Raw genomic sequence first — 23,489 nt, 5'->3', positions numbered from 1 at the left:
TATTAACTTGAAGAGAAAAATGGAACAAGACATTTAGGAACCCCCAGCTTCTCTTTCATACTTTCAGCTATACTGTATCCCCTCAAACTGCACCTTCCTCCTTTTGATTACCTTTGCCCTCCGCACACGCTTCAGGTGAAGCAGTTTTATTGTCAACTAGGGATGTTAGATATTGTGTAGTTGAATAGGAGACAAATGCTGGTCCACAGCAGCAGCTTCTGTCCATGGGAAGCTCAGATCCCCTGTGGACAGTGGCTGCTGCCGCGGACCAGCCTCTGTCCGTGGCAAGCCTGGGCCACTGAGGACAGAGGCTGCTTCGTGGTGGCTTCCCCCTTGTCCCCCCACGCTGCTGATAGAGGCAGCAGTGCATGCTGGGGGGTAGGGCGTGGCAGGCAGCACTGCGGAGCTAGTGCTGGGGGGAGCCAGCTTTAAGCCGGCTCCCCACAGCTCCAGCTCCTTCCAGCTTCCCCTCGCTGCCTTTGTAGGAGGCAGCAAGGCAGGGGCCAGGTGGGTCCATAGGAGCTAATAGACGCGGGGAGCCTGCTTGCAAGCCAGCTTCCCTCACTTATCAGCTCCAGCCTGCCCCCTTCACCCTCTGTGCTGCTGCCTCTCTATCAAAAGCAGCAGCTCAGCAGGGAGGGGGGACAGATGGATCCAGTGCTCCTCGGGAGCCGGCTTAAAGAAGCAGCAGGGAGGAAGTGCGTGTAGTTGACAAGATTAACCAATAAGCCAAGGCTTATCATGTAGTCAACTACACGTTGACATCCCTATTGTGAACTAGAAGATTTACTTGGCCTTGCTCAGTCCTTAACTCAATTAATTTTTGTTTTTCTTCATTTAAATCATTGCTCTGGGCTGGGGATGAAGAGTTCAGTGTGCAGGCTACTTCAGGGAGAGAGGGCTATCCTAGCCCTCTCTCACCATAGCTGTTTGGGGCTAGGTGAAAAGCCCCTCTCCATGGCCGCTACAGCTCCAGCAGACACAGCTGGGGAAGGGGTGCATGTCCACCTGCTGGAGCAGGCCCAGATTCCTCTGCCCCCTTCAATACCCATCCAGAGTGAGGAATGCAGCAAACTATGCACTTTCCCCAGCTTCCTAACAAAGGGGAACAGACCGTAATGTTCCTGTACGAATCAGGGAGAGGGAGACCTTCAGCTCCCTCACCCTCACTAAGGGCATCAGGGAGGTGAGAGGCTCCCCAGCCAGCCCCTTACATCTGGCTGGTGATTCTGTCTCTTTTCTGTTTGGTTTTATGAGAAGCACTCCCGTTTCAGGTACATCCCTTTTTCCTAGCACAACCAAACCCTGACCTTGCTCTAAGTTATGAGACGAGGAAGCAGAATACTGAGTTTGATGGTCCTAGCTCTTACCGTTTCAGAGGAGTTCTTGAACAGACAGACACATTCACAGACAGACACACACTCTCAAATTTATAGCAGATTGTAAGTTCAGGACAAGGATCTGTCTTACTTGCCTCCAAGTGCCATGAACCCTTGTGGCACTGTATAAATAATAAAACTAAACAGTAGAACTGGCCGATTAGTTTCTGTTCTGCCAGCAAACTACAAAATCACAAGTAATTGGTTCTGAATATGCTTGGAATTTGTCAGAAGACTCCAATTTCACAAAAGAACAACCATGTGCAAGCTTATGCTGCCTCATTCCTTGGCACCCACTGGTTGGGGTACTTGCCTGGATTGTGGGAGATCCAGGTATGAATCTCAATTCGGGAGCAGGGACTTGAATTCTGATCTCCCCCATAGCAGGTGAGCACCCTGATCTCCCCCATAGCAGGTAAGCACCCTAACAAGCAGGCAACTGACAAATTTGGGGGTGGGGTGCTCTCAAGCTCTCCTGTTGAGGCTGTTCCATTTTGTATAAATACAATGAATATTCATTTTGCCAGAGAGAAAGAGAAAATACAACAGCATAGCCTTGTGAATAAGGAACTCTCCTAGGGAGGTGAGCCTGAATCAGACACACATTGTTCTGAAGGTGTCATTGAAAAATGTTCTCTCAGCTGAAAGGGGTTAAATTCATAAATAACGTTAGTGAATATTTTAGCAAGGCTAGTGTCCCACTACCACAATAAATATGGGTCATTTAAACCAGAAAATTTAAGGAGATAAATGGAACAAACATAATAGGCATTCTGAACTCACTAAGCACCCAAGAAGTGCAAAGGTACCTAGCATGACATTTGCTTTCAGGCCCAGACAAAGCAAGCTGCTAATTCACTGACAGCAAGAGCCAGGTGACATTGTCATCTTCTCCTGAAGCACAAGACACATTGTGGTTTTCGGAGACATCTTTCTAACAAGAAATTTACGCTAACAGCTATGTTCTGTGATCAAACACTTTTCCTTAGTGCAAACAAATTGGAATGGAAATTTTTTAAAAAAAGAAAGAGATCAAGACTGCGCTGTATCTAAATAAACATAACAGAAGGAGGCCCCAAAAACGGGGCAACATAAAAGCAAAGTGCTGTGGATAAGTGGAAATGGAATCCTAGTGATCCTTTTAGACTTTTGGGCCTGCCTCTCCATTCTGTTACACCAGCTTAACATCGCTGGGATTTCTTTGAAGCTAATGAAATTGCTCTGGTGGAACAGAGCACAGGATCAGGCATCCTGTTTATACAAATCAGCCTTTTGAAGCTCTATGCCCTTCACACTCTGCAAGTCCACAGTTGATTGCTGTTTTCTTTTCAATTTGCCCTTCTTTCTAAAAACAAAGTTTTCAGTGAGCAACTGGCAAAGCAGATAAATTAGGAATGTGACCAGCATGGGCATGCCATTCTAAGAGATAGTGACTTCAATGGGTTCAGAATTTCACTCACCATTTTGCCTAGTACAGCAATAACTTCCTTTGGGTCTGGCTGTTTTCTTCATGACACAGATGTTAGGCAGAGAAAAGGAAGTTTCTAGTAAGGATGCAATTTAAAAACAACAACAAAAAATACTAAACTTCAATTGGTTACACAGTTAAATGTCCCGCAAGCCCTACCTAGCTAGCTCTGCCAGACCAGTGGGTGGCTGTAGCCAGACAGACTAACCCCCCATATTATCCATCTTATTTGCCTCTCTGAAGCATACAGGGCAGAGAAGGAGCAATAAAATCAGCAGAGTCTATGCTGGCTCATCTGATCCTGAGAAGCTGAAAAAAAACAGATATGTGGAGAGAGCGCGATTAAATCAGTAAGCTGGCCTCGAGGCTGCGAGAACTGCCCCCGGCTGGCACCCATGTTGATTCGAACACACACACAGTCCCTGGGAGAGGAATTTCCCACTGAGAAAAGAATGTCCAGTACTTCCAATTTAATCATCTCAATTCTCTCTTACAAGTGTAAATTAAGTTCACAACTCCCTTGTAAGAACTGGTCTCACAAAAGACAGACCAGCCCCATTTGGCATGACAGACAAGAAAGAGAAATACGTGACCCCATGGGTATAAAAGATGGGTCCAGCACACACTCACTTTGAGTGTCATTCTACCCTCTACCTGCTGGTCGGGTTAGGTGTTTGACCTCCCGAGGTTCTATGGGGACGCCCACCTCGTATTTTCGTCTTTCCTAGGAACTGAGGGACCGGCCCTGGCCTGACATGCTGGAGTCAAGAGGCACAGAAGGGGGTAAAAATTGTACCTGGATGTGGTCCTCTGTCTTAAGTGTACACATAGAAAGAGTAAGCTGTTACTTGGTACCATTATTTCTATTTTTTCTATCTTTATCTTCTTTGTAACCATTTTTAAGATCTATATTTTGCTAGTAGTTAAGAAATAGAACAATAGCCATTGCAACCATATGATTTATAAGCTTCCTCAATAAACCTGTAATTGTTTAAGCTTTAACCTGACTCCTTCAGTTGCTGTAATAGAACCAAGCACAATTTAAAAGAACTTCAGACGGTCATGAAGGGACAGTTATAGGAAGAGCTTGGGCGTTTGGATTTGTATCACACCCAGGTGGCACAATCCACTGGGGCACCTTTCAGTCTTTCCCCAAGGCTGCCCGCTGCGAAGGAATTACGAATTCTAGCAGCTGAAATCTAAGGTGTAATAAGCTCTTCCTATAAACTCGGGGCCTCTGAGAGCCTGTTGGCTGCCCTCTGTGACGGGACCCCGGTCCTAGCAGTAAAGTCACAGACGTTAAACTATTTTTCGGGGCGCCCTCCAGTCTCCTAGGCTGCCCACTGCAACGAGACTTTGTGTCTCAGCAGTTGAAGACTTGGGTGTAACACACATGCACACACTGCCCTGACCGTCGGCTGACAGTGGCCCAGAGTTTAACTGGTAAGGTTAACCAGTAAGCTAATGCTTATGGATTAACTGGTTAAACTCTCCCATCCCTAGTTTCTACTAGACAGAGATAGGCTCTAGAGAGCCCATTTAGTTCCACTTGTCCCTACTTTATAGTAAAGGAGCTTCAGAGATTTCAGAAAAGATCCACGGGATTTACAGAAATGAGACAGAACAATCAGGCCCCAGTTTATCAGGCAGTGATTTTATATGGATTTTCTTTCCTTTAAATGTGTTTTTGTCCACTTGGGACTTTAAAAATCCAGTTTTTAAGGTTTAAGAATCTTCAGTAACAGAACTTTTCAAAACAAGATTCTCAGACATCAGTGGTCTGTCTGTTTCACACACAGCAGGTCCTCAAAGAATCCATTTTGAATTACTTGGAAGAGAGGATGATGATCAGGAAAAAACTACATGGTTTCACCATGAGCAAATCATGTCAGACCAACCTAGTCTTCTATGATATCTCTCTGTTTCCATGTCTACTAACTGGTACCAAGTGGAGTGCCTAAGGGGGCATTCCTGGGGGCAGTTTTGTTCAAAATCTTCATTAATTATCTGGCTAATGGGATAGATTGTACCTAAAGCAAGTTTGCAGATGACACTAAGCAGGGGGAAGAAGTAGATAAGCAGGTGGGTAGGGATAGGGTCCAGAGTGACCTACACAAATTGGAGGGTTGGGCCAAAAGAATTTCAACAAAGGACAAATGCAGAGTCTGCACTAAGGACAGAAGAATCCCACCTACTGCCACAGGCTAGGGAACAACTGGGTAAGCGGCAGTTCTGCAGAAAAGAGCCTGGAGAATACAGTGGAAAAGAAGCTGGCTATGAGAGTCAACAATGTGCCCTTGTTGCCAAGCAGACTAAGGACACATTGGACAGCATTAGTAGCAACTAGGGATGTTAAAATGAGTTTAATAAAGTAACCATGTAACTGCTGAAAATTCTTGCCTGCTTCATACAAAGGCAGCAGCATTGGATAACAGATGGTTGGTTCCTCAGGCTCAACTGTGTACAACATGGTTACATTTTCACATCCCGAGTAGGAACACTGCCAGCAGATGAAGAAACGTGATTATTCCCCTCTATTTGGCACTGGTGAGGACCCATCAGAAGTCCTGAGTCCACTTTTGGGTCCCCCACTACAGAAAGGATGTGGGCCGAGGTGCATGACTTATGAGGAGAGGCAAAGCGATTTGGGCTTATGTAGTCTGCAGAAAAGAAGAATGAGAAGGGATCTGATAGCAGCCTTCAACCACCTAAAGGGAGGGTTCCAAAGAGGATGGAGCTAAGCTGATCTCAGTGATTGCAGAGACAGAACACGGTGTAATGGATTCAAGTGAGGGAGATCTAGGTTGAATATTAAAACAAAAAACAAAACACAAAAACCACCTATTTCACTAGAAATATTGTGAAGCACTGGACAGGGTTACCTAGGGAGGCAGTGGAATCTCCATCCTTAGAGGCTAAGGCCCAGCTTACAAAGCCCAAGCTGGGATGATTTAGTTGGGGTTGGTCCTGCTTTGAGTAGGAGGTTGGACTAGATGACCTCTTGAGGTCTCTTCCTGCCCTAATTTTCTATGATTCATCTCATCTCAATGCAAAATAGTAATAAATCACCAATCAGTAAATGAAAAAGAATCAAGAACAAGGACTTCATTAAAAATTATATATGTGAATGTTGATTAAAAGTTACTTAAAATTGAATCCAGTTTGAAACTACACTAGTGAGTGAGTGTGTGTGTGGGGTGGGGGGGGAGGGTTAGGGAATTCTAGTCTCTATTTTTCTTAGCAGTTAATTACATAGTCTGTGAGTATGTGTGTATATTTAAGTCTAGTACAATATTTGAGAACTACTCATCTCACTGAGGAATGTGCATGTGTATTAAATAGTCTTTACAAAATCTAAGCTGTGCCTCAGTCTAAAAAAAGAGAATGATTAAAAGACAATACAATAAATATTTAAAATAGTCCGTGGCACTCATTTACATTTGGACTGTGCTATATGCTCTAGGGAATAGCCTTGCATTGGCCGTGGGAAGGAAGTGGAAAGATAAGCCAACAAGTCTTTTCCATCACCAATGTATAAGAATATTTGAGACTCCTGTGTGTCTTTTTGAATTGTTTTTTTGTTTTGTTTATTTTTAGTCAGGATCCTATACAGCATGAAGATTCCCTACACTAAAAAAAGCAGCTGCCACATACGTTCTCGAGCATCTATTTTGAAAATCTCTCTGCAGAGTCTACTACTATATCCAAGACAGAACTAGTCACTCCTCCATCTGGAAGTGTGCACCATTAGGGAAGTGGAACAACTTGAATTAAGAAGAACTGAAAGGAGATGCCTCATAATCCCAAATCCTAATGCCTGTTGCTTTGATTTAACCACCAAATAGTTAAATACATATTAAGGTTTCTTATTTATTTTTGAAAGACTGTGGCTAATAAATGCACTCCATGCTTTAGCATCCCTGCCTGCAACTTTGGAAAACCACGCCACAGAGAGAGCAGACCAAAATCAAAAACAGCCCATTCGATCAAGCCTATAAAAACAAAGAATGAACATAGACATGACAGGAACAAAACCTTACACCACCGGGGAGAGGAGGAGGAGACACAATCTAGAAGCAGCCTCTCTGTCTAAACAGATGAGCCAAACAGAGAAGTGACAAACTCATTTATGTTTTAAGTTTGCTACAGGTGGACATGATGCTTTCAACTGATGCTTGTTGGAAGTTTAGACTTCTAATCTTTCTCCCAATCTAATGATGTACAATTGATATGAAATCTGCTTCACATCTCCAGAGGAAACCCCGTTTCTGAGGATGTGTGGATCCTATTCTTTTTATAAATATCTACATAAGTGCTACAGTACAGTGAAAACAGGCAGAGGAAAAAGGGGTAGAAGGCACTAAAACAAGTATCATATATCAAGGCTGTTTTCCAGAGCTGTAGACTGAAACCAACCATAATTTTAAAAGTTTCCACTGTCTGTCTAGCAAATCTAACAAACAAACGACTACAATAATTAAGTGATAATTTGTTACCACAGTTTTTTTCAGTTTCATATATACTAATAAATTATCAGCTCTGCTGATTGGTAAGTAAGTAGCATTGTCAATTTACAGAGGAGGTAAACTGAGGAAGACATTAAGTGACTTGCCCACACTCTGCCAGAGATGGGATCAAAAGAACCTAGTCATACTCGGGCACAACCACAACTCACCTTAATTTGTGCCTCAGTTATTGCCATCTGTAAAATACATATCTACCTTAAAAGGATACCGTGAAGTGCTATATGACACATTATATTAGTGTTACACCTGAAAAAGAAAACCACAACAGTAAGGACAGCAGAAACCAAGCCAAAAATAAAGCCAGAAGCTGCATATCCGCTAAACCCCTGGAAAACTTACACCCCATCATATTGCCAGTGGCCAAATTACCCTATATCTAGCAAGAAGTTCCAAATCCTATTCTTCCAAGATGCTTTAAATCTGCAGTAATGTGAACAACATGCCTGTGAGTTACAAATCTTTCTTGTGCTAGTAAAAAATAAACTCAACTACAAGCTCAGTGGAAAGCCAAAGTAATTCAACACTGGTTGTCAAGTACTGCAGCCAGCAACACAAATGCTGTATTGTCAGTAATTCATACCATGCAGGCACATTTCCTATCACTAATGCATAATACATGAGGACAATTACGGGGGATGGGGAACGACACACCATCTGCTGATATCTACCCAAGCCCACATTTGAGTCTTCCACTGCTATATAATTATTTTACTAGACAAAGACAGTATCACCAACATTTACTTTACAACAGGGCTACTCAACTTTGGAAGCCCTTGGGGCCACAACTGATACTGATACAGCACACGCCGAGGGCCGCAACTTAAATATATATGCAAATATATACAAATAACTTTTCACACTGACGGGCATGAATACAAAGATTAAGGCAAGACTACACAACACGCAGGCCCCATTTAAGTCAGTTCTGCTGATATTAATAAAATGCAATATTGACCTGATTTCCATGCATATGACAGCACTTTTAATGAGCAACGACAACCCAGGAATTTAACTAATAAAACACATATCAACAGAAGACCATTATATAGACTACTTTTCTGTTTTGGCTCCAAGCCTCATGTTGAGCCCCACATAAATCCAAACTGCACTGCAGGCCATAAACGAACGGGCCGCGGGCCGCATGTTGAGTAGCCCTGCTTTACATCATGTCAACCAACTTTTTGTGTCCTTCCCCATCAATTTAAGAATGAATGTAGGAATTAGTAATATAAACTAGACTGACAGCCCTGGATGTTTCCTAAACTTTACATATTTTCCCACAAAGTCCTAGTTAGTGCTTCCATCAGTGACAACAATGGTAAAAGAATTGGGCACACAAGTTCCAATATTTGAACCATTCATCTAGATGTCAGTACAAGGTTAGCTAACATGGCAGTTAAAATGCATGTGGGCAGATCGATGCTATAGCTTCCACTGATGGGGGTGTTCTGATGGGAATTTTAGGAGAAATAAGATTAACATAGGCACCCCCATCATATAATAACATTGATGGTAGGATCTCTTTCAAAGAAGGATGGTGGTCTTCTGGACTTACACTCAGGAGATCTGGACTTTGGTCTCAGCTCTGCCACAGATTTTGTGGTTTTGAGCACATCACTTCCCTTCTCTGGGCTTCAACCTTCCCTCTCCCCTTTTGTAAAATATCGATAACACTTCCTTATTTCACTGCAATGCCCCAAGTGTAAACTCATTCATGTCTGAGACACACTTAGATGATAAAAACACTACCTAAATGTACCATGCATGTATACCAAGAATGTAAAATACTATTTAAAGAAGCAACATATCACACTGTTCAAAATATAGTATAAAACATGGTATCGGACCACATGATCATTTGCTTGCTGTGTACGTTCAGAGTAGGGATGTGATATAGTACACATGTAAACACTTAACCTTCATGCTTACACACAGCCCCTCCCCGCTTCTGCTGTTGCCTCTGTATCAGAGACAGCAGCTGGGGGCCAGCTTCCCACAGGCATCAGCTCCTGCAGAGCCACCTCCCTCCACTTCCAGTCCTCCATGCTGCTGCCTCGCCAGCAGCACGGGGGAGGGCCATGTGGCTCTGTGGGAGCTGGTGCTCAACCCCCCACACACACATTGCTGCCTCTGATACAGGTGCCTGACAGCCTCAACCTGCTGAAATTTTCAACTTACACATTTACCTGCATAAATGCTTTTTAACATCCCTAGTAAAGAAATCGGAGAGTTCTGAAATAGCTCCATCTTGGACACAAGCAGCTTTGATGGGCGATCACTCATTGCTGAATATGATCATCTTCCATGGGAGTTGTGGACCCTTGGGTGGCTGATACGGCCAATCTTTGAACCACAAGTCCTATTAAATGAGGACAGATGTTTTCAGGTACAGTGGGAGGCTGCAGACCATGACTAGAAACCCTTCCTCCTGTGCCTCTTCTCCTCAACATGTCGGCCGGCAGTTTCAAAATGCAGGGGGCCATTGCGTAGGACTTGTCTCCATTTTGAGAGATCTTGGGCGAGTATCTCCCAAATGTCAATGTTAATGTTAAACTTGTTTAATAAACTTAAACAACAAATGGTTTGGACTGTGCCCACAAAAGTTCATGATACTATATACGTGTTTTGTTAGTCTATAAAGTGCTACCAGACCATTTGTTGCGTTTTAAGTTTATCCTGTACAGACTAACTTGGCTACCTCCCGAGGCTTCTAAACTTCTTTAAGTTATCCTTTAGCAAGTCCTCATAACACTTCCGTTGTCCTCCCACGTTATGGTAGCTTTCTTTCAGCTTAGAAAAGAAGAGCTGTTTTGGGAGGCAATAGTCTGGCATCCAAACAACATGACCAGTCCAACAAAGTTGCTGACGGATGATCATTGCCTCGACACTGGTGGTCTTTGCCTCTTACAGAACACTGATGTTAGTGCTCCTATCTTCCCATTTGATCTTCAAGATCTTATGGAGGCAGCATTGGTGATACTTCTCAAAGACTTTCAAGTGATATCTGTAGGTTTTCCAAGTTTCAGACCCATACAATAGTGTTGGGAGAAGGACGGCTTGGTAGACAAGAAGTTTTGTGTCTGTTCACAATCTTAAAAAACCCTGTGCCATAAACAAGCAAAGGTTGCGCTGGCACAGCTTAGACAATGTTGGATTTCTACATCAATATCTGTCTCGGATGAAAGGGAACTTCCAAGATAAAGAAAATGACCGACTTTCTCCAGTGCCTCTCCATTGATTTAAATAAATGGGGAATATGGTACCTCATTTTAGGGTTGATGGAACATTTTGGTCTTCTTGAAATTGAGGGTGAGACCAAGTCATGTGTAAGCATCAGCAAAAACATTCAAGATAGTTTGAAGATCTTTTTAAGAATGGGCAAAAATGGCATTGGTGTGGTGGAAATCTTACTCTTAGCTTTCAGCCTTCTAAGTCTAAACAGCTTTCCATCCATTCTATAGATGATTTCAATGCCAGCCGGGAGCTTCCCAGCAATTAGGCAAAAAATGATGACAATAAAGACTTTAAACATGGTTGGGGCAATGATACCACCCTGTTTGACTCCTGTTTGTACTTTGAAAGGTTCTTTCTGGGAGCCAGTGCTGTTCAGAACAGTCGCTTTCATGTTGTCACGAAGCAACGCCAGGACACTGATGTATTTAACAAGACATCCAATCTTTGAAGGTACAGTACAAAGGGCACAGTGATTCACTTAGTCACAGGCTTTAGTTAGATCAATAAAAGCTATGACAGTGGTCGGATTTGCTCCTGACACTTTTCTTGCAGCTACTGTGCAATGAAGATCATATCTGCAGTTCCACGAGATGGTCGGAAGCCACTCTGTGACTCTGGTAAAATTTAATCTGACGGGGCAGGAGATGGGCTGCCAGTACCTGTGCCAGAACTTGGCTGCGGCATCAAGAAGAGAAATACGATGATAGTTTCACAGTCCGCTTTATCCCCTTTCTTAAAGAGGGTAACAATCAAGGCATCTCTCATTTCACTGGGTATCTCCTCCTTTATCCAGATTTTAAGACTAAGCAGGCTAAGCTGCTGAATTAACTCTGGTCCACCATTTTTAAAGATTTCAGCAGGGATCCCATCTGGACCTTCTGCCTTGTTGTTCATCATCTGCTCGATGGCACTGTATACCTCACACAAACTGGGGGGGGTGGGTCTCTGAGCTCATCCCTAGAAGGTTGTTGGTTGCAAATAAAGTTCTTGAATAAATCCCCCATGGAGTTACAATTAAGACGACCTTCAAAATGTTCTTTCCAGTGAAAATTAATGGCTTAGTTGTCCTTCAAAAGTGTGGTCCCATTTTTAGAGCGAAGGGGGTTCATGCCATGACAAGTTGGCCCATATACAGGCTTACTGGCACTAAAGAAACCACTTGTATTATGGGCGTCTATGCATTGTTGCAGTTCTTGAACTTCCTCAGTCCACCATTTGTTCTTGAGTTCTTTGGTTTTACGTTGGACTTCCACCCTTTCCTCAGCAGGGGCTTCTCTCTTCATCTTGGACACAGGCAGCTATATGTGCCTTAATACATAGGTAGGTAACCCTACATCTAAACAAAGAAAGCAACTTGTGTTTCAAAAACCATTCATCCCTTAGTTTCTACTCAGACTGCCAACTAGTGCTATTTGTGATTGTGGCTTTTGAGGCAGACAACTGATTTCCCAAAACTGATTCCAAAGTCATTTTATGTATGCAACTTAACAGCCAGCAGATTTTAAAGGTTTTTAGTCACAATGACCTGGGCTGGATCTGAACCACTGGTCTAGGTGTTGATATATGTTCCTATCCTGCAGTTTTACATTAGAAATGCTTCACACACACACCCAAAATCAGAAAGTCATATTTTACCCATTTTCTTTAATGGCTCTATGATATACAGATATTAATTCATGCATGCATTTTCCAGTCTTAAAATATGTAGTAGTGTTACCCGTTCTATTCTTGAAAAAGCTACCTGTAATCAATGTTAAATTTTAATGGCTTGGTGTTCTCTCTCAGTAGATTCCCTAATCAAACAGGTTTATTACTACAGCAGTTCAATGAAACAGTCTCTGAAACAGGACAAACAGCTCATTTCAACCAAAGTAAATCACAGAAAAAATATTTACAAAATCCATAGTAACCCAATTCTTTTTTTCATTCCAGGTTGAACCTCTCTAGTCCTGCAGCATCGGGACCTGACCAGGGAATTTGCTGGACCATGGGAGGTCAATATTGTCTAGCAGCATTACCAACATTTCCTCGTTTACTAGGATCTTAGAAGATATTTGGGGTAAATTAGAGCTAAACAACAGCACAGAACAGAACACTGAGAGCCAGGACTGGTAGCTGTAAACAAATTTTATGGGACTGTAGGAAACTTGGCCACATCCATAAGTGGATATCCAGCTAACTAAAATCATGCTGGACCACAGATGTTGCCGGACCAGAGTGTTCCAAACTAGAGGGGTATCTTTGCCAAGAGTTAGTAGTTTATTTTTGATTTGATGTTCTGGGGAATATTTAATTTTTAAATAGTGATTTGGGGTGCCTGTTACTGATACCCAACTCGTAACATATTAAAGGAGCAAAAGCAGGGAATGAGGCTTAGTACTTTCTAAACATCAGGCTCCTAGAAGCTGAACACCCAAAAAAGTTACTGCTCATGTTATAAAAAAAAGTTAGCCTGGTCTACACTTTTTTAACATTCAATTTTGAATAAAACTGAAGACTTCACCTGTGTGGAATTTCTGTTTCCATCCTCAAGACATTTTGCGAACATTATCATCCTATGATAGTAAGAAGTAAGAATATTTTCATAGTCCCCATTTTACAGGTGGCCAAAAAAAACAAACAAACTGCTAAGGCAGAAGTTAAATAAGTTGTCCAGTCACACTGGGTCAGCATCAGGCCACAGATTAGAACTCAGATCTGACTCTTAGTTCTGTGTTCTCTTTAGACTTCATATTTCTTTAGTCAATGAAAATAAGCTTCAATATTTTATAATATGTTAAATTAAACATAACAAAGAGCCTACAGGTTGTACCTCCAAAACATAGCACTCTCTGGTCTGGCAACATCCCTGTTCCAGCAGGACCATGGATGCTCCTAGACCAGAGAGCTCAGGAACCTAAGGGCAGGAAGGCCAGCTGGGCTGGGCATCAGGGTCAGCAGCCCTGCTGAGAACAGCATGGGACCGGTGCTGATGTCCTGTAGCAGCCTCCAGCAGCCCCCGGAGTGTGGGACTGAGGCCAGAGCCCAGTGGCAGCTCGGGGTCAGAGTACTCGTGGCAACCCCAGGAACGCTGAGGGCTTCCCCGGGCTTTGCAAGGCTGGGGTCGGAGCCCTGCAGCTCCGGTTTCACAGGGCTGAGGCTGGGCCTGCACAAGGTCAGGTTTGGAGCTCCAGACCCGCGGCAGGAGCCGGAGCCTGTGCCACCCAGGGAAGCAGCAGTAGCTGGGCAAACAGCCCAACCAGGTTACAGGGAAGGGCAAGGCAGGTTTGCCTGCTGGGGCAGCCTGCCAGAAGCAGCTGATGGGCTCGGGGGCTGGTGGCAGCAGACTTCCCCTGGTCCAGGAAACTGTCTTGTTCGGGGCTAGTCAGGTCCCAACAATGCCAATCCAGGGAGGTCCAACCCGTAGTTCAAAACTGCAACTACACTCAATGCTCAATGAAAGTAAAATTGCTTACAACTAAATCAATCACTTGCAATCGTGATTAGTACATTTTTATTGTTAAAACTTTTAAATGAGCCAAAAATCAATTAACTGAATCATCAATAAATATGCCAGCAACAAATCCCTCTAAAATAAGTCAACCACTAAGATTCAAGCACTGGGGAAGTTACACTGATTGCTTTTTAAAAGACAGAGGGAAAGTAGGTTTACACAAGGTGTGCTGCTTAACACTGATTTTTGGTGAGCAAGCAATACATGCACTAGAGATAAAAAATTAAGCTATACTATGCTCTATATAACTTACAATGAGGACTGAATGCATAGCTTCCCATGAGATCTCACTGAGGAGCTGCAGCCAAGAAAACAATTAATAAATCATTTGGGCAAGCAACTCACCATTCAACCTCATCTAGGACCTGAATGCCGTCAGTGATCAAAACTGCTTCTTAAGTTTTTAGATTTAGTTTGACTCAGCTAATTAAGTAATAAGATCCAATGAGGTGCACATTTCGCTCTAGATAACGCTTGCAAATTGGAAAATAAGTGGTCTGAGGCTAACCTGACAGCTGTGAACAAAATAACAGGCTAGAGTTATTCCATTAAAGAATTCATCAGAAAGTCTAAAAACTCCCTTGGCAGATTTTCAAAGGTCCCATTAGAAATTTTAAGGACATCCATTCTGGTTAGACATTGTATTCAAGTTTGTGTTGAAGTTGCTAATAAGCAGACTAACTCATTTCACATGAACATGAGCAGAGATAGTTTTTTGGTTGTTTTTTGTTTGTTTGTTTTGTTTTTTAAGAGAAAGGATTCGTAGACACCCCGCTCGCTACAATACTTCAACAGCACACTGTCTTATTTGAAACATGTTAAAATGCCTCTTCATCAAATTAAAAACCAACTTAACTACTTTTTAAACATCGGTGCATGGCCAGTGTTTTCTATATTTCCACTAATTTGGGGTATCCTGTTTTAGGTACTTAAAGATTGAGCACTCTCAGATACTGTTACTTAAATGGGAGTGACAAGAGTTCAGGAAATCTCAAAGATAAGTCTTTTAAGTTGGACACCAAAATTAGTGGACACTTGAAGATTTTGACCAAATCTCTGCTGTGGGGATATAGTCTCTCAAAGGGGAAACTATATTATAAAAGTTCTCCTGTCTACCCTGCCAACAAAATTTTATGGAAGCGTAGGACCAAAGCAAGAAATGGTCAACATTAGAGATGTAAGCGACTAGACAATTAACCAATAAACATACACTTATTGGGTAGTCAAGTAGTCACTCAACTAGTGGTCCCCACCCATCACTGCCTCTATCAGAGAGAGGCAGCAAGGGGCAGGGAGAAGGAGCCGATGCTGGGGGAAGCCGGCTTAAAAGCTAGTTCCCCACAACACTGTCTCTGTGGGGGGCAGGGAAGGAAGAGTGGGGGAACCAGGTGCAAGCCGGCATCAGCTGATTCCCAGCTCATGCCTGGTCCCAGATGCTGCACCTCTGCTTTTTAAATGTATTAAGAGCCTAATGGCTCTTAATACATTTAAAAAGCAGCAGTGTCTGGGAAAAGGGAATGAGCCTGGGACTGTTGATTCCCAGCTCACGGTGAGTCCCCTTTTGCTGTGCCTCTTCCTGACAGCTCTTAATACATTTAAATGGCAGAACTGCAGCAGGGTTAGCTCCCAGGGCCAGTAGCTAACCTCGCTGTGGCTCTGAAGTTTTCCCCAGTTATCGACTAATCAATGGAAATTCCATCGACTACTCAATTAGCTGATTAAATGCAATTTAACATCTCTAGTCAACATGTGCCCACTAGGGAGTTGGAACAATCTTAAAATTGTTCATTTTTAATTACTGTGGACTATGTTAAAAATTGAAAGCTATAAATGAAAAGGTAGAAAGTGAAAGTGTGTGGCTGCCTCTCTATAGGGCTGAGGGGGGAAGGGGACCTCCTGCATCAGTGTCTCAAACTTGCTGAAGCAATCCAGAAACCCTAAGACGCTCTAAAGGAGATTTCTGATGCTTTGTTTAATCAGTGTCTACAAAGGGAGTTCAGGATTGCATTAGCACCATAATAGAGCGCAGATATTTTGGTCATTCTGTCAGCTCTTCAGCACAGTTTTCTTTGGCTCTTTACTGGGTCTGCCTTGAAAATGAAGTTCAGTCCAATCTGGAAGACCTGCCAAGTTGTAAGCTGTGTCGATTTCAATTCCTTCCTCCCCACCATACCCCCTTTTTTTGGTTGGGGGAGGAGGAGTTGATTTGGTTCCTGAACTTCATAGTCTCTGTTCATGGCTCTAGATCAGATAGAATACAGAAGGTTTCACACTTCTGTGGTAATAGTTCAAAGTTTGCTTATTAGAACTCAGTGACAGAACTACCCAAGGATTTATTTTCATGCTTGTCCCATATCAACTAACTACTAAACTGATTCAATTATGCTCACCTTAAAAAAATATAAGATCTCTCCATTTAAAACAAGGACAACAAATAGACAAAAATTATTTAAAAAAAAAAAAGACCACTTCAACCCCTTGCTGCCACTTCAGTAGAAGACTAATCATTATTTCCTAAGGGAGCGAAGGGGCAGGATCCGTTGGAAGAATAAGATGAGGGGGGAAAAGGACTCCAGGAGAGCTGATTGTATTTTAAAGAAGTTTTATTAAGGGTGCAGGTACAAACCATCCCAGTGTTCAGAAAGAATAGCAAATATGGCAGGTAACCAGCTTGCCTTAACAGAGAGATCTTTGGTGAATTTAAACACAAAGAGGAAGCTTACAAGAAGTGGATACTTGGACAGACAACTAGTGAGTAGAGATGTAAAATCCCAGTTAATCAGTTAACCGGCTAAACATTAGGTTAACTTAATGTTTAGCCAGTTAACTGAAGATTTGGGAGGGAGCGTGCTCCAGATCCAGCCCCGTGCTGGGGTTGGCTGCTGGCTCCTGGCCCCCTCATGGGGGCTAGGGCAGCCGCCACTGAAGCAGCCCCTGCCTGCGGGGCACCCGGGTCTGCTGTGGACAAAGGCTGCTCTGGACAAGAGCCTCTCCTGTCCATGGCAGGCTCCCTGTGGGGCTGCCTGCAGCAAGCGGGAAGCTGCTCGCTCCAGCCCCGTACCAGTTACTGGTTAATCTTTCATGTCCCTACTAAGAAAGAATATAAAAATATTGCTCCAGCATGCAGCGGTCTAATCAGGAAAACCAAAACACAACTGGAGTGGCAGCTAGCAAGGACTGCAAAGAACAAGAAGGGTTTCTATAGGTATGCTAGCAGGATAAGAAGGTGGTGAGAAAAAGTGTGGGACCCTTACTCAATGTGGAAGGCAACTTAGTAACAGATGATGTGGACAAAACTGAAGTATTCAATGCTATTTTTGCCTTGGTCTTCTCAGATAAGGTCAGCTCCCAGACTGCTGCATTGGGCAGCACGGTATGGGGAGGAGATGAGCAGCCCTCAGTGGTCAAAGAACAGATTAAGGGCTATTTAGAAAAGCTGGACATGCGCAAGTTCCTACAGGTGCTGAGAGAGGTGGCTGATGTGACTGCAAAGCCACTGCCCATTATCTTTGAAAACTCAGTGACTGGGGGAGGCCCAGGACAATTAGAAAAAGGCAAATATTGTTCCCATCTTCAAAAAAGGGGAAGAAGGAGAATTTGGGGAACTACAGACCAGTCAACCTCACCTCAGTCCCTGGAAAAATCCTGGAGCAGGTCCTTAAGGAATCCATTTTGAAACACTTTGAGGAAAGGAAGGTGATAAGGAACAGTTAACATGGAGTCACCAAGGGCAAGTCATGCCTGATCAACCTAATTGCCCTTTATGATGAGATAACTGCCTTTACGGATATAGGAAAAGTGGTGGGCATAAGATACCTTGACTTTTACAAAGCTTTGGATATGGTCTCCCACAGTATTCCTGCCAGCAAGTTAAAGTAGTATGGATTGGATGAATTAACTATACCGTGGACAGAAAGCTGGCTAGATCATCACGCCCAACAATTCAACATCTAGTTTGCAGCCGGTACCAAGTGGAGTGCCCTAGGGCAAAATCTTACTAATAATCTGGATGATGCGATAGATTGCACCTTAAATAAACATGAGGGCAGGGATATAATCCAGAATGACCTAAACAAATTGGAGGACTGTGCTGAAAGGAAATCTGATGAGATTCAACAAGGACAAGTGCAGAGTCCTGCACGTAGGATGGAAGAATCCCACGTACGCCCACAGGCTAACGACTGACTAAGTGGCAGTTCTGCAGAAAGGAGCCTGGGGATTACAGTCGACAAGAAGCTGGATAACAGTCAACAGTGTGCCCTTGTTGCCAAGAAGGCTAATGGCATAGAGGGAAGTGATTATTTCACTCTAATTAGCACTAGTAGGCCACATCTGGAGTACCGTGACCAGTTTTGGGCCCCCCACTATAGAAAAGATGTGTATAAATTGGATAAAGTCCAGCAGAGGACAGCAAAAATTATTAGGGGGCTGGGGTACATGACTTAAGAGACGAGGCCGAGGGGACTGAGCTTATTTAGTATGCAGAAAAGAAGAAAGAGGAGGGATTTGATAGCAGCCTTCAATTATCTGAAGGGGGATTCCAAATAAGCTACTCTCAGTAGTGATGGATGGCAGAACAAGGAGCAATGGTCTCAAGTTGCAGTGGGGGAGGTCTAGGTTAGAAATTGGGAAAAACTAATTCACTAGGAAGGTGGTGAAGCACTGGAATGGGCAAGGTAAAGGGTAGTAGAATCTCCATTTTTAGAGCTTTTTGAGGCCAGGTTTGACAAGCCCTAGCTGGAATGATTTAGTTAGGATTGGTCCTACATTGAGCATGCGGTTGAACTAGGTGATCGCTTTCCAATCCTAATCTTTTATGAAAGGATTAGACACCAATGGGCAAAATGACTGCTGTGTGGTGAGGTGACTGATCTGCGATCATGTAAATCGGGGTGGGGAATCTTTTCTGGGTTCGGGGCTGAGGACAGCAGGGGGGCTGGAGTGCCAGTGTGAGCCCCCAATGTTGGGGGAGGCCCTAAGCCTTGGGGACCAGATCCAAGCAATTCAGGGGCCACATCTGGCTCCCGGACCTTAGGTTCCCCACCCTGATGTAAATCTTACACTACTTTGCAACACTGAAGAAAACTATCATGTTCTGTTCATGTAGGTTTTTATAGTGTCCTCATCACACTAATATAAGAATACCTTCTAGTTATGTTAAGTGACAAGACTAAGATTTTTTTTTACGTATGGTTTGTTCTCTCCCTTTCTTCTTTCCAAGGGTAGAACTGTCTGTGCAATGTAGGGATGAAAAACTCCTAACAAAATTACCCATGTAACTGATTTAAATTTTAGTTAGTTATACAGTTAAAGGAGCTTCGCATGCTCCCAGCCCCCATGGGCTACGAGCCCTGCAGAAATTTAACCGTTAACCAGAACAATAAGCATCAGCTTAGTGGTTAACCAGTTAAACTCTCATATCCCTAAGTGCAATGTAGTGTTTTGTTCTGGTGATTTTTTTTTAAAAACACTAAGTGAGCAACATGCAATCAAAACACTTTCTATAGCTACTTTGTTACTGATTTTTCAAATGTGTTCAGTTACTTTAAATGACTTATTTTTTAAAATTAATTTATTAAATGAGTGCTGTTGGACTCTAGGACTCCATCTAGAACACATGTATTTTGTCAGCCCCGGGTGGGCCTTAATCTCAGTATATATGCTAGATGGTCTCTCCATGCACTGTTTTTTCAAATCATTAATTTCTTTTAGGGCTGTCAAGCGATTCAAAAAATGTAATTGTGATTAATTGTGCGCACCTTTCCTTGGGTCAGCGCTGCATGGAGCCCAGGATCAGAGTTCCCAGCTGACCCCGGGCTCCATGCAGTACTGCCCCTTGGAAGCGCCGCAGCAGCGTTTCCAAGGGGAAGCGCATTAGGAGCTTGGTATCAGCTGGGGACTCCAGCAGATTCATGGCTCCATTTGCGCCGCCCCTTTGAAGCGCCGGAGTGGCACTTCAAAGGGTCAGTGCGGCATTAACGCCTGTGATTAACGTGTTTAAAAAATTAACGCATTAATCCTTCCCTGCGTTAATCGCAGGCGTTAACGCAGGTCAATTGACAGCCCTAATTTCATTTACTTATTATTCCTTTAGATAAACACATCAATAAATTCTAGAATTCTGCTGATATTCTGCCATTCAAGAATAGAAGGACATATAACACACCACTTAAAGTAGAGGTGGGGAACACCTTGATCTGGCCCATGGCAAGGCTTAGGGCTTCCCCTGGCATTAGGGCGAGCCAGCACTCACACTAACTCTGAGGGCATGTGTCTGAGCCTCAGCCACCAGCTCACCCTGCTGTTGGGAGAAGCCCCAGTCCTTCCCTCCCCTCCCAGCCACCCTCCACCCTGCATGGGGCTGGAGCATGCCCCACTTCTGAAAGAAGCCCCAAACCTTGGTGCCCCCATGGGGCTGGAATGCAAAGGGAGGCCCAACACCCCAAGCTGAGAGAGTCAGGGCCAGGTTAGAAGTTTTTTTTGTTAGGGTTCCCCCCCCCCCCCCAGTCTGGGCCAGGTCAGAGTGATGGGTTTTTGGGCTACCTTGACCAATTTATGCTCTTGATATGAACACTTGTCAGCTTTTCGATTTGTCATAAAATTACAGGAGTACATTGTCCCAGATGTTTATTCTTCTTTCTGCAATACATTTTTTGTGGAAATTTAATTGGTCCATTCTGCATAGCTAACAATATTTTGCCTGCTCTAGCACAATTCTCTCTCTCTACTCCCCCCCCTCCCCACTTCCACACATAATATGATAGGTAATGACCAATTCATATATGGTCACAGAGATTAAATAACTTGTTCAAGGATACACAGAGACAGTAGAAGAGATGGAAAAAAAATGGCGTGGATGAAAAACAATTAAAAATAAATCCAATGTTTTTATTTAAATTTATTATTTGTTTACTTTAAAAAACACCCATTAAAATTAAATGTTCAATTAACAACTTATGTTAAGAGCTAATTTCATTATAGTCTATTAAAACCATTTAAATTAAAAATATATATATGAAGCATAACCCCTTTGCTGCAAAGTTTTAAAGAAAATCAAACCACTGAACTGGTGGAAATCACCGGCAAAGCATCACGAACTAGTTTGTTCAGTGCTAAATCATCTTTTGACAGCAGTAGCCTCTGCTACAGGTGCAGAGAATATTTTTTTTTTCAGTTTATTTGTAAATTCAGTGCAGTGACTAATTCATTCAAAGTTAAGGAAGGCATAGGGACTTGAAAAAACAGGAAAGCCTTTTCTCTCTACCAATATATGAATAAAAAAAAAAAGCAAGGAAGAGGCCTGCTAGTTTTAAAATCTTGAAGGACATGGCAATCAGAAACAATCAGTTCATTTCACTAACTACGGATAATCTTTATTTAATAAATGAATTAGTTTTAAATTAGAAACATTCTGTTAAAATTAAATAACATTATTGAAAGAGTTTTAACACACACTAATATGTTGATATTCTATATTTTAATTGCCTTTTCATCCAACCAGAGCTTTTACACAAAACAAGTAAAAAACTGTCCAGTAAATAATGTATCTTTCATCATTTTAACATAATAAAAATGTACAAATTAAGAAACAAATGTAAGTTAAGTTAGTATCTTCAATTTGGTGTGATGGGACACTAGTAGGGGAGGGATTTGAGTTATTGCAGAAAATTATTTCCCAGGTGTCTGGCTGCCAGGTCTTGCCTGTATGCTCAGGGTCTAAATGAACGATACATTTAAGGTTGGGAAGAAATTTTCTCCCAGATTAGAATGGCAGAGGCCCTGAAGAGGTTTCACCTTCCTCTGAAACATGGGGAAGGATCATTTTCAGGTTTGAACTGTATAAGTAATGGATTCTCTGTAACTACAAATCTTTAAATCATAATTTGAGGACTTCAGTGACTCAGCCACAGTTGTTGGTCTATTACAAGGTGGGCAAGTTTCTGTTACCTGCAATATGCAGAAGGTCCGACTAAATGTTCATGATGGTCCCTTCTGGCCTTCTAGTCTATCAGTAAAGTATATGATTTCTTAAATAAATGTTCATAGATTAAATGTGTGTGTCCTACTGGTTAGCAAAAAGAAGCACCAAATTTAATGTGAAGGCTATCAGTTCCAAATCAATGGTTTAATAGTTACCAACTAATGAAAAAAAAAATCAACCTTTCTTTACAGGAAAAAACCCCTAAGTAGTACAAATGCAAATTAAGATTAAAATTGATGATTTAAGTCAAGCTTTGCTACTTGCTGATTTAAATCATGATTAAAACAGAAGATTAATTTAACCAAAGCAATTTCAATCAATTCACCCTGGAAGAGAATCCAGGAGTCCTGGCTTCCATCCCCCTTTGCTGTAATTACATCATGTCCTCCCTGTTGATGATTACAAAAGAGATATCACGGTCCATGGAGCCCAAAACACGACATATAGACTGAGCTTATGAATCAGAACAAGAACCAAGATACAGGGAGGAATAAGAGAAGAGAAAGTCAACAAGATAAAATAAACCAGTAAGTTTCCTTCCATATGCATTTGATTTTGAATTTTATAGGCCAAGGACTGAACAGATCCTACACAAACTAAGAAATGGAATGCATGTAGATCCCCTACAATTGAGGGCAAGGAGAAACACAGAGTCCTTGGCATGGGGGAAATCCTGCTCTGGGTAAGAAAGCCTGAGATGAATTTACAGTGGCCAAGGCACGAAATAATTGTTCTCAACCAGTTCTACCAGTAAGGACAATGTTTCCAGAGAAATGGCATACCTGAAGAGTGGGTTTTTGCATGCATAAGTAGTTCCCTACCAATTTCATGGCCATGAAAAATGTGACACAGACTGTGAAATTAGCCCTCTCTCCCCCCTGAAATCTGATCTCCACTGAAATCTGGGGAAGGACAGGAGCTTTCCTTCCCCTAATTGGCCACTCCGGGTGGGGAGCTCAGACCCACCTCCAGAAGCAGTGCAGAGATGAGGGTGATACAGCCTCACTTGCAGAGATGGGATCTGTGTTTCTGTCCACCCCAATACCTCCAGCTCCTGGCTCCTGCCACAACTACAGGTCCAGGCGCCATGCTCAGGGCTTCCTCCTGCAGGAACTTCGGCAGGGGAGTTCCCCTCCAGGCAGCAGCAGCCTGGGATCTGTTCCCTCCCTCCCCAACCACAGCTGCTGAAGCTCAGGGCTTTTTCGTCTGGGGCAGCAGTCCAGGCTCTGAGCACCCATGTCCCTGCTGCTCCACATGTGACTTGGGGCTTCTTTTCCTGTAGCTCCTGCAGTGATTCAGGGTGATCTGATAGGGGTTTGTGCCCTGGGGCTTATTCCAGGGCTGAAACACCATTTTTTCCTGACTTCAGGGGATAGCTGAGTTAGTCTTTACAGGATAAACTTAAAAA

General features: G+C 42.9%; 1 protein-coding gene across 4 annotated transcripts in view; it reads right to left on the bottom strand.

The window, feature by feature from the left end:
• Positions 1–23,489, bottom strand: part of LDLRAD3 (low density lipoprotein receptor class A domain containing 3) — a 181,770-nt gene that overhangs the window by 148,185 nt on the left and 10,096 nt on the right. The gene's annotated exons all lie outside the window — the stretch shown is intronic.

The sequence above is a fragment of the Pelodiscus sinensis genome, chromosome 5 (genome assembly GCF_052426305.1).
Source record: "Pelodiscus sinensis isolate ZL-2025 chromosome 5, ASM5242630v1, whole genome shotgun sequence".
Classification (NCBI taxonomy): domain Eukaryota; kingdom Metazoa; phylum Chordata; order Testudines; family Trionychidae; genus Pelodiscus; species Pelodiscus sinensis.
Note: the sequence above shows the minus strand (reverse complement) of the source record. Positions and strands in the feature narration are given on the sequence as shown.